The 12,679-nt window shown below is 36.8% G+C and overlaps 1 long non-coding RNA gene across 1 annotated transcript in view; it reads left to right on the top strand.

Annotated features, from left to right (window-relative positions):
* Positions 1 to 521: 521 nt before the first annotated feature.
* LOC117664961 (uncharacterized) overlaps positions 522 to 12,679 on the top strand; it is a 64,941-nt gene continuing 52,783 nt past the window's right edge. The window contains exon 1 of the long non-coding RNA XR_009622551.1: positions 522 to 570. This is a non-coding gene — a long non-coding RNA (uncharacterized LOC117664961). The remainder of the gene's footprint in view (positions 571 to 12,679) is intronic.

The raw sequence follows: 12,679 nt of genomic DNA, 5'->3' as shown, positions 1-12,679 counted from the left end.
GGATGCACAAATTTTGATAAACTTCTCCCCCAAGAAGAGATTCATTTCCCACTCGCCCTCCACCCCCAACATTTCCAAGAGCCTCCAACATTGCAGCAGCTGCTGCTCCTTGCCTCTCCTGTCCCGGAAGTGGAACCAGGCGCTGTTTCCTCCCCCAAGTCATTGTTGGAGCATCAGAGATCTAAGGAAAAGACTTCCAGCTCTTCACAATCAACTTTAAGAGAAGCCAATGGAAAAGAAGCGGCAGCGGAGCCGACAGGTGTGTGTGTGTGTGTGTGTGTGTGTGTGTGTTTGTCCTTCTGTGGTCCTCTCCCGGGGGACAGCCAGGGCTTCACTGCCTCCTCTTTCCTTCAGAGGGCTGCCTCCAAGTCCTTGCGAAGGGATAAACACACACACACACACACACACACACACACTGCCCTGTCACCTCCACTGCTGCTTCTTTTACATTGGCTTCTCACCTCTTTTAAAGTTGATCGTGAAGAGCTGGAAGACATTTCCTTAGATCTCTCCCCCAAGGGGAGATCTAAGGAAACGTCTTCCAGCTCTTCACGATCAACTTTAAGAAAGGTGAGAAGCCAACGCAAAAGCGGCAGTGGAGGCAACAGGGCAGGGCGTGTGTGTGTGTGTGACAGACACACAGAGAGAGAGACATCCAGCCACCCACCCCCAGCACCACCACTGCTCCTGCCCCTCTCACCTCCATCACAGAGGCTCCGCCTCCCTGAAGGGCCGCCCGCCCACCCACTGGCCGGGCTGCAAGCAGGCAAGTATGGTAGGGCCATGGGGAAGGGAGCTAGCTAGCCAAGCGGCCCTGACATGCTTGCCTGCCTTTCCGATGGTCCCATGGCCAGGCCCTCTTGGTTACCACTTCTTTTTTCAGCTGCTTACCTTCCATGGCGGCTGGTCCAGAGTCGGGAAGGCAAGCTAACCCGAGTTTTTGGCAGCCCCCAGCCAGCCGCCACTGCTGTTGTCGCCATGTTCTTTGCGCATGCACATTCCATTGGCCTTGTAAGGCAATAGGATGTGCATGTGCAAAGAACATGGCGGTTATGAACATGGCAGCCGGGGAACCGGTTCGGGGGCGTGGCTAGCCAGGAATTACTACCAGTTCTCCGAACGATGAGAGATTTTTACTACTGGTTCTTGAGAACCGGTGCGAACCGGGAGCCACTGCGCTATTGCGTTACTGGGAAAAAATTGCACTATATCCCATGGATATATATATAAAAAGAAATACAGAGGCAGGAAACATCAACAATCATAAAGATAATTAACAAACAGAAAGGGCAATTGTTAAAATGTGCATATATCTGCAATTTCTTATTTTTTTTCTACTGCTTGTTTGTTATACTTTTATAGAGCAGGCATTTCTCTTACTGTCTTCGTAATCTGTTAATGATTAAGATTACTGATCACTTGTTTGATCCCAAAGCTGGAGAAATAAGCACATTTATTTTGTACATTACAACTATTTTTAATTAATATTTCTTTTTTTTTCCTGCCTTTTCTTGAGCATGTAATATTCATACGGAAGTGTCATTAATTATCAAGTCGCATAAATGTTCTGCATAAATACTCATTCAATTTTTCTAGCAGTTATGTTGGCCGTAGTACTGCCTTGAGATACCATATCTTTGCTGTTAATGGCTTTTCAGAAGCACAGAAATAAAAAGGAAAAATGAGAGAAAATGTGGTATATTCAGAAAGATTAGACTGGGTTGTATGACTCACTGTTCTTTCTTGAGTTAATTGTTCTATGCTGGATTTCAATTGTTGGTTCTCATAAATGGATGTGACAAAATGGGTACATAGTGTGCTTTCACAAAATACTAATAAATTTGGATTAATTACATTTAAAAATATTTGTGAAATTACTTTTCTAAATTAGCAACTTTTTGAAACATTGACATGCACAATTCTGCTACTTTGGCATTAAACAGTAAAAACTATTTATATGTAAAACTATTAAAATGATAAAAGAATTTACAAAGAAAATAGCTATATTAAACATAAGTGAATAATAAATAACAAAATTATCTTTAATATCTATCTAAAGAATAAATTCTTTGAGCAAGATGATAAATAAATAAATATAGAAAATGGAAGCTGAAGATCATGTATTCAGCTATCTAAAATGATACACCTTAAAAATAGGCTTGAAAATAAACTTTCAGAATTTTACATCAGAAGTTTCCATTTTTCCTCCATTTAGTTTGTTATTGAAAGCTTTTGAGGAGCAATTGATAAAGGAAAAAGTTTACTGAGGTACAATGGAACTAAGGAGTCTATGGAATGCCAACATCAAATTCCAATTTGGGGCATTTTTTACTTACAATTGGCAAGAATGTCAGGGACAAACTAGTAAATTCATGGATCAATGATTCGTATAACAAAAACTATGTTTTGTACAATCTTTGGAGCAGATACTGATACCTACTTAATAAAAAATGACTATTTAGTCATTTCATCTAGTGTGTCTGCACTACAGCCAAGGTAATGTAATGGTTTGCATTTCAGATTAGTCTTTGAGAGATTCAAACTTCCATAATATAGGAAGGTCACTCTGTAACCCTATGCCATTTAAATCTTTCAATTTAACTTCACCAAATTGTTAAAAGGGTAACATAAACAGGCACTGTCAAGCGCTCAGGTGAGAGATGACAAAGATAGCAAATAATACCCATCTCTCTTTCTGATTAAGATTTTTAATGGAGGCCAGGATATTCACTGGACTTGCATTCATTTACAATATTAATTATTCTAAAACATGGGCAAGGAAAATGTCACATTTCTCTGAATTATTTAAATACTGAATATTTTCCTCAAATGAAAAGACAACAGTATTATGCTAGAGTAAATATGGGTAAAATGTATTACAGAGTTCATCTGTTGTACAGTTCACAAAGATTTCCATCTTTCAATCATATTTCCATGATTTGGGTTTCCTATTAAATGGCCTGTAGCATTTTCTCTCTTGACTATAATACATGAAATAAAAAACATTAGAGTTATTCAGCTTTCTTATGCATTCTAAATTTGTATTTAGGTTCCAGTAATATTTCTCCATTTCACTAATTTCTTCTGTTATAGATTTTCTCAGAGAATATTATAGGGAGAAACTTGATGAACATACTTCATTCCTCTCATCAAACATTTGGTGTGGGGGAGAGGCAGGTTATAGATGCATAATACTTAATCAGTCTGAGTCATTGCCTTAGATATGGAATGCAATTCTACAAAGGCAGGTAAAAGGTATGAAGTCTTTGTTCTTCCAAAAGCTATGACCTTATCAGACTGTATGAATAACTTAATCAATCAAACAAACATAAATCACCTACATTTAGTTAGAGCTTCTTGGGACAGATATAGTATATCTGTCCCAAGATATATATCTTATCGCTATCCTATGCAATGACAAATAAATAATGGTATTTTTATAGAAATTCATTTGTTTTTCCAGAAAAATCATTGGTTGATGTGAGATGAAATTGTGTAGAGTGCACAAAATTTTCTTTTAAGAGCAAGATGTCCCAATTGAGAGTGTGCTATTAGTTGACAGCTCCAACGTATTGAATTAAGGTTTCTTGTAATCTGGGTTTATTCAAGTTTTCTTTTTCCTTTCTTTTTCATCCAGCAGGATATTCCGAATTCACTTTTGCATTTTGGAATATAAACCAGAAGAAATGAAATGATTTTTGTTTTACATATCATTACAGGGATCCAAATCATTTGTATAATTAATTCCTCTAGAACAGGGGGTGTCAAACTTGTGGCCCATAGGCCGGATATGTCACGTGCTGGCCCCGCCCATCCCCAGTTTAGCGAAGGGGGAAAAAAGTTGTGATATGTTACGTGATGACAATGTGTCATCGCGAGTTTGACACCCCTGCTCTAGAAGATACATAAAAAGGTAATAAAATGTTCCAAGTACTGAGCTGGTCACAGTAAATGAAATATTTTATTTCATAAATTAGCAACTTATGTTTGTACGTGTCAAGCTTTGGCCTAAAACAGATCTTTTCCTTTCTGTGTGATTTACTTCAGCAAAGAAAAAATAAATACAAACAAAAGGCTCCATTTATTGATTTATGTATGGATTCCTATAGTTATTGAACTCATATGCAGGTGTCATAAGTGAGTCAGAATTTGGAAGCCCACTTAAAAAGCATAAAGCCATTCATATTGATTATATACCAAAATTGGTTTGCATATGCCAATTGTAGAACAATTGTGTAAGCAATTACATATGATTTGACAGCAGTAGACATCCAATAGTTTTTCTCATCCACATTAAAGGTAAAGGTTTCCTTGTCAATTGGGTCTGACTCTAGGGCGTGCTGCTCATCTCTTTTTCTTGACCAAGAGAGCCGGCATTGTCCAAAGACAATTTCTGTGGTCATATGGACAGCATAGGCCAAAGATACATGGTTAGTGTATGGCAATTCACATTGCCATACACTAAATAAATAAAATAAATCTCATCCATATCCTAAAATATGTTTTCTGATACTAATGTAAAAGCATTAGTAAGCTTGAAGTCAGCTTGAAGTATTGGATAAAGATTTGTTCCCTTGATTTAGATCAGACAAATCACTTGCCTAATAAATAAAACAAATCTCTGATCATTATCCTCAATAATTATAATTATAAACCCCAATAATTATGTTTGCTAGATTTTCCTTAGATCTGAACAACAGAAGCTACCAAATCTCATTCACTCCTAATGATGAAATCTAATATGCACCTTTTTTCACACTCTGTTGCAAAGTCTTTTGGACTCCAGATACGTTGACTTTTCAGTTCTCAGAATTCCAAGACAATGTTGCTGGAAAGTCTAGAAATTACCGCTCCAATATTACTACTCCAATATTCTTTGATTTGGCAGGAAAAGGAAACAACAGCCAATGATTTAATGGCTGGCCATCAACCCCAGCGAACCTCTAGGGAGCCACACAAAACTAGGTACCATAAATGCTATGCATGGAATAGCCCAAAGCACATGTTATGGTAAAGAGAAATTCCCAGAGGATGGGCTCCAGCATGAATCTGAAATCTTAGCAGACTGAACCTCTGGTCCTGGTGACCGACCCAGATTGGATCCATTCCAATATTGCTGGAAGTCTGGCATAAAGTAATAAAAATGTTGATTTTCTGAAATAGGATAAAAGACAAGATGGAAGTGAAAGACAAGAGACAAGAGGTCCTTGATGTCCTCTTGAGAGTCTAAAGTGAATCAGTATATTTACTTTTTTGTAGGAGTCCTAGCTGTGGTTTACTTTTATCAGCATGCAATTTAAATGTATAAATAATATTTTTAAGATGTCTGAAATATCAAGTGATCAGCTTTTTCAAAGGAAGCCAAATTATTTTAGAATTTTAAAAATAGCCTAGTATCATTCATGAATAGGGACAGGATCAAAGGAATATGATTTAGCTTTGCTAAAGCTGTGCAACCTATACTTTTGATTTTGTAGTTTAGCAATAAAAGAATCATGCTATTTCTTTCGCCAAAATTCCATTTGCAAAAGCAACAAAGGAGGAACCAATTAATTACTTTCATATTTTTTGTTGATAAACTGCACTCAACTTTCATCTTTCTGGCTGACAAACTGCACTCAATGTCTAATCCTTAATGAAACTACATCTACATGGAGAGAAGTAAGCAGTGGGGTACCACAAGGTTCTGTCTTAGGCCCAGTACTCTTCAATATCTTCATAAATGATTTAGATGAGGGACTAGAAGGGAACTCATCAAATTTGCAGATAATACCAAGCTGGCAGGTTTAATCAACACTCCAGATGATAGGCTCAAGATTCAGTTGGATCTTGACAGACTTGAACACAGGTGCTATAGAACAAAATGAAAATAAGAAAAAACAAATAGTATACAATAGGTGGAACCTGGCTTAATAACAGTAACTTTGAGAGGGATCTTGGAATCCTAATCATATTTAAATGCTATTATTAAATGATTGTCGGATAATCATTTAAATATGAGCCAGCAGTTTGCTGCAGCCACCAAAAAAGTCATGCAATCCTAGGCAGCATTAAGAGAGGGATAGAAAGAAGATCACATGAAGTCTTAATATCACTTTATAAGGCCTTGGTAATACCCCACTTGCAATATTGCATCAATTTTGGTGCCAAAACATAAAAAGGACGTTGGGAATCTGGAAAGAGTGTTAAGAAGAGCAACAAGGATGATTAGGAGACTAAAACACACGAAGAATGGTTGCAGGAATTGGGTATGTCTCGTCTAGTGAAAAGAAGGATTAGGGGTGACATGATAGCTGTGTTCCAATATTTGAGGAGCTGCCACAAAGTAGAAAGTAGGAGCTGCCACAAACCTATTTTCCAGGTTTTCTTGGATGGAATGGATGGAATGGAAACTAATGGATAAAAACTAATTGAGATAACCAACCTAGAACTAAGGAGAAATTTCCTGATAGTGACAGCAATTAAAGAGTGGAATGACTGGCCTTCAGAAATTGTAGGTGCTCTATCACTGGAGGTTTTAAAGAAGAGATTGGACAGCCATTTATCCAGAATGATATACAGTACGTGCTTGTGCAGGGAGTTGGACTTGAAGAGCTCCAAGGTCCCTTTCAACTGTTACTCTGTTATTTTCAGCTTCTTGGAATGTATTTTTTTAAAACAATGCAGTATTTTTTTAAAAGCAATGCAGTGCAAAACTTATGCACTTTTTTTGTGGACTGTTGAAAAAATAAATACCTTTAGTTCATTTTGCTTGGTTTTTTTAAAAGAGGTAATTATATCCAATGTTTATTTTGGATAATTAATTATTTTACAATCAATATGACGGTCACAAAGCAAGGTATATGTAACTACTATGAGAATAACTGAATCTTTTCGTTTCAGTATTTCTTTGTAGCTATTGGATGACTAATTGCTCTCAATAAATGAAGACATATGAACTTTAAACAATGTCCAGTTCAAGATGAATTATGTGTAGGGAATAATTATGCCTATGGAATAGAAACATGCTATGAGACAGCATAAGATACTTCTTCAGTTTCTGCTTGGTTCATCACCAGTATAGGCCACCCACTCATTCCTGAGTACGGGAAAAGGGGATAGTAATAAGTCAAGCCCATTGCAAATTAGCCCATGTGCCTGTTTTACAGCTTCAGTTCAAAACTGCTGTTTTCTAGCCTAAGCACTTCTGATTTTCAGCTCAGCCCATCCCAGCCTCAGCTTTGGTTGTCTCCTTCTCTCCTGTTGCTCATTACCAGCTCTTCATCCTTATCTACTGGGCTGCTTTGTTCTCTGCATTCTTTTATAAAATTGCAGTTTTATAATGGACTATCCTTAATCTTAAAGCTTCTGCTCCATTCAGCTCTTATATTTCCCACCCTTTCTCTTTCTGCTCAGGCTGGATAAAGTATGCTTCCTTACTTTCTCCCCTATTTATAGTACTGTAAACCTTCCCTTCCCTTCCCCTTCCCCTTCCCATTTCCTTCCTTTTCTAAAAAATAAAGGTTGTAATATAGGATCATTGTTAGTTAATTTCTATAAACAAGAATCCTTCCTTGCTACATCATTTCCATGGAAATGGAAAGGAACATAGGTATGAAAGAACAGACTTTTTATTTGTTTGTTTGTACAGAATTAGAAAAATGATTCTACACGGTGGAAAAGAAGCAAAAGAGAGAGGTAGTTTTAGTGTCAAAGGAAATAATGTGGAAAGGCTGTATGTGGAGGCATCTACAGTATGTACAATTATCTAAGAAAGAATAGGAAGAATAAAGGAATTACTGAAACAGGAATAGTCCCTAAAAGGCAGGAACAAAAGACAAGGATGCAGAGACAGAATTCAGTGAGTGAGATTTGATTTGCCTTTGGTGTATGGATGGATAGGGCAAAGTGTAGAGCAATTACAATGATCTTGTGGTAACTATAGTATTAACAGAGAATGAGGCTGGTCCCATTGCTAACCTAGTGCAATCTACACCAGTGGTGGGTTGCTCCCAGTTATGGGAAAGAATAGTGTTTCCTTTTTGGTGAGCATAGAAATATATGGAATATATAGAGGGGCCTAAAGGGCCATAATAAGACACTCGGTTAATAAGTGACAGGTAAACATGGTTGATGGACAGATCATTGGCCACAAATGGCAAGCTTATTGTTCTATGTTATCCTTGAATATCTGGAAACATAAACATACTGCAGCTTATAATATCTTGATTTATCAGTAGGATAAACCTAAAAAAATAACCCAGATCAATCTCAGGCATATTTCAAATTGACTTCTGAAGAAAAGAGATATAAGGGCTGGTGGTCAAATACAAATTCAGATTCATGCAAGACTAGAGACCTAAAACTTTATGCTTCCCATTAACAATCACTGAATATCAACATATGGTTACTTTTTAAATTTTTACTCTGATAGAAAGTAGTTGAAGCTAATAAATGTAGTAGCCCTTATATGAATGAAGTCTGCCACATTTTAGGGATACTGGCTTTTGAGTTAAATTCTTTTATTTTTTCATGTTATTATTTTCAGTTTCCTGGTAAAGTCTGATGATATTTGCAGACATATTTATCCCTTTAGGAAGATTGAATATATATAGTACATTCTTTCACTTTCTTATTCTTTTCCTTATTGCTCTCTCTTCTTTTCTCTTTTCTTCTCTTTTTCCCCTATCTGTCATATTTTCAGAATGGCAGATGGGAAATAACACACTCATAAGCCAAGACTGCTGTTCAATTTCAGCTCACTGCCTTCTTTTTACATACCTTGAGAAAGGCTCTTCCTCTTCTTAACGGTCTACACCAGGGAGAGTGTCTTATTATTCCCTTAGTAGGAAGGCTGATTAATTTCCCTGCTGATACTTTAAAAGAGTGGAAATGCTGCAATCTTTCTATAGAATTGCGGCGATGAGATCTCACCCATGAACAGTTTCTATGCTGACAAGCTTCCTTTTCTCAATGTTCAGCTCAGCATTCAACTATAGAAAATAAAGTATTTTTTCCCTTCATGAGTTTTCAATAGATTGTTTTTGGAGGATGAGCACAAAATATTTCTCTATGACTAGAGATATAAATTATCCTCAATGAACAGAATGAGCAGAATGTGGGAAGAGAACATCTCTTTATTATCTTGCTCCATATGCACTGTAGTGGGCTTTGAAAAAAGCAGGAAAGGTATTGATGCTGGTGAACTTCGCTGTTGGAAAGACTCCTGACAATAATGTAGGACAGCAAAGAAAACATCAAACCATCAAACAAATCAGACCAAAGTTCTCACCTGCACAAATTACCAGGTTCAAACTATCATACTTCAACCACATAATGCAAAGACCTAGTTCTGTAGAAAAGGCTGTAATAATGAGAAACATCAAACAAGAGAAAAGACTATATAAATAAGTGAATAATTGGTAGGCCTTAAAAACCCGGTTATGGGCAGACTGCCATGGAAAAAAAATCAACTTATATGATTGCTAGTATCTGAAAGAACTTGATGGCATAATATTGGCACATAATCAACCAAACAACCAACCAAACAACCAACCAAACAACCAACCGACTTGTTTTACCCTCAGGTGCTTTGAAGAATAGTTTGACTCCCTCTTCTTTGTGGCAACTCCTGAGATATTGGAACACTGCTATCATGTCTCCCCTAGTCCTTCTTTTCATCAAACTAGACTGTTGCTAGTTTGGTTATCCTGGTTAGGCCCATATATAAGAGACTGTAGGCTTTCTTGTAATAGTAATATTTATTTCTTTTCTTCCTCAGGAACACAATTAGACAGGCACTAATCTGGGAGGAGCAAGAACTTATATACAGAGAAGGCGGGGCTAATGGTAAGTACTAACCAATGGTAAGTGACACAATGACATCACACAATGACATATAAACAAGCACACATATTTACAGATATCAGGTTAGGTATTTTCATCTGTAACAAATCCCCCTCTAAAATACCTAACTAATGGTGGGTTATTAAGATTATATATGCACATCAAGTTTGGAAGTCAAATACATATGTTGTTTGGTTGGCAATGGCTTAGTGAGGATATCAGCAATTTGTTCACTAGTATTGCAATGGATAGCTTTAATAAATCCTATACTTGACAGTTGTCTTACATGTTTATATTTTATATCGATATGTCGAGATCGTTGACCTATTGCTTCGGAAGCTGATATATCAATTGCTGCCTTATTGTCCTCATTGATAATAATTGGATAAACAGGTTCATCCCACACATTGGTTAACAAGTCATCGAACCAAGTTAGATTGTTGACCGCTTTGGATAAACAAACATATTCGGCTTCCGCTGTGGAAGTGGCAATTAAATTCTGTTTGCCTGTGTACCAGTGCACCGCACAGCCATTTATAAGAAAAACATATCCAGAAGTACTTTTTCTGGTTTTTGAATCAGTAGCCCAATCAGCATCAGCGTAGCAGGTCAAAGTTGGTTTTTCAGAAATGAATGGTTCTAAGAATAAGCACATATCAATGCTAGACTTTAGATATTTTAGAATCCTCTTAATTCCTTCCCAGTGGTATGAGTTAGGATTGCTTACATGTCTTGACAACAAATTTACAGCAAGGGTGATATCAGGCCTGGTCCAATTAGATATGTATAATAAGGACCCAATAATTGATCGATATAACGTGTTATCCTTGAATGGTTCGTACTCATTATACACATTCCTATAAAAATCAGTTGACATAGGAGTATCACAAATTTTTGAATTAATTAAATTACATTTTTGTATGAGTTCCATAATCTTGTCTTTCTGAGATAATTTGAACCCCTTATCTGTTTTGTCAATTTGGACTCCTAGATACTTATTTACCTTTCCTAATATTTTTAAGTTGAAATTTTTGCCTAGTTGTTCAGCGAAATTATCACATTTAATTTTGTCGTGTCCAAAATACAATATATCATCAACATAAATCAAAACATATTCAATAGAATCATTATTTTTTTTTGTGAAAAAACAAAAATCAGATGAAGTAGCTACAAAACCCATATTTTTAAGTATCTTTGATAAGCACTCATACCACCGCTTACCGGACTGTTTTAGTCCATAAAGGCTCTTGTTTAATAGCCAAATTTCTCCCTTTTTTGTATCCTTTCCTGGGGGTGCTTTCACATAAATTTCTTTATCTAGATCAGCGTGCAGATAGGCTGTCTGCACGTCAAATTGATATACTTCCAGATTTAAGATAGAAGCTAACACTAGTGCTGTTTTCACGCTTTCTGATCTAACGGTTGGGGAATAAGTGTCTTCATAGTCATCCGGAAATCTTTGGGCAAAGCCTTGAGCCACCAACCTGGCTTTGTATAGGAATTTACCATCCTCTAGCTCCTTGATTTTATAGATCCACCTAGTGCCAATAGGGGATTTCTCAGTGGGCAGGTCTGTTGGTGTATATACATTTAGTTCTCTCAAACTGTCCATCTCTTTTTTCATTGCTTCCTCCCACTTACTTTTTTCTTCTAGGGGTAGCTTAAGTATGTCATCATATGTGTTAGGAGTCAGGTGTTTAGCTTGGATAGACAGTACGTAATCATCTAATCTTTTAGGAATTATGCCCCTATTGGATCTAATGGGCCTATTCTGGGGATGTTCATCGCTATGCATATACTTAGCTTCTTTTTCGGTTAATTGATCTACTTTCAAAGTGGGGTGTCCTTTTTTCCATTCATCATTAACTATTACTGGGCATTTGATTCTGTTAGTAGATGTGGATTTGGGGTTCGTATCTGATGTGTGATGTTTTGCGTGCGTGTGTGTAATATTTTTTGATTCTGGGTAAATTTCATTGAGATGTAATTTTGACCAGTTCATGTGTTCATGAAACACGGCAGATCTGGATACAATGAAGTGATTATTTTTATCAATGAAGCGATATCCCTTGGTTCCTGATTCGTACCCCATAAATATCAGTCTTTTGGATACTTTCTCTCCTTTGCGTCTTAACTGTGAGGGCACATATACATCAGCAGATACACCAAATACGTGTAAATGCCCAATTTTTGGTTTCCTTCCATACATGAGTTCGTATGGGGTCTTATTGATTGTACTGGACCATAAGCGATTTATAGTGTAATTGGAATAATTAAGGGCTTCAGCCCAGAATGACTGGTTTAAACCAGCATCATCTAACACACATTTAACCATGGTTTGTAGCAAACCATTCTTCCTTTCAGAGACTCCATTTTGGAATGGGGAAAATGGACAAGATTTAAAGTGCAATATTCCTTGTGATTTTAGCCAAATTGAAAATTCGTTGGATAGGAATTCCGACCCCCTGTCAGTCATTATTTGTTTGATTTTGGTATTGTATTGTGTTTCTACCATTTTAAAGAACTCCTTAAATTTTTTGAAAACCTCACTTTTGTGGTTAAGGGTGTATACAAAACCAAATCTACTATAGTCATCGACTATGGTCAGGAAGTATCTTTTTTTGTATTTAATTGAAGGTTTTAATGGGCCTACTACATCCATATGAATTAGTTGAAAGGTTGATTGTGTGGTGCGGGTGGCTTTTTTGGGTTTTGGCTTGTTTTTAATTTTGGAAGAATTGCATACAGAGCATTCTAAGTAATTTTTACAGTTCTTTATTTTTAAATCTTCGGAACACTCTAACATTTTTCGTATGACTGGAAAGCTCGCGTGTCCTAGCTTTCTGTGGAGTAA

This window comes from Pantherophis guttatus, chromosome 4, assembly GCF_059756535.1.
Source record: "Pantherophis guttatus breed Tessera chromosome 4, ASM5975653v1, whole genome shotgun sequence".
In the NCBI taxonomy this organism is placed as follows: Eukaryota; Metazoa; Chordata; class Lepidosauria; order Squamata; family Colubridae; genus Pantherophis; species Pantherophis guttatus.
This window is presented reverse-complemented; position numbering and strand designations above follow the sequence as displayed.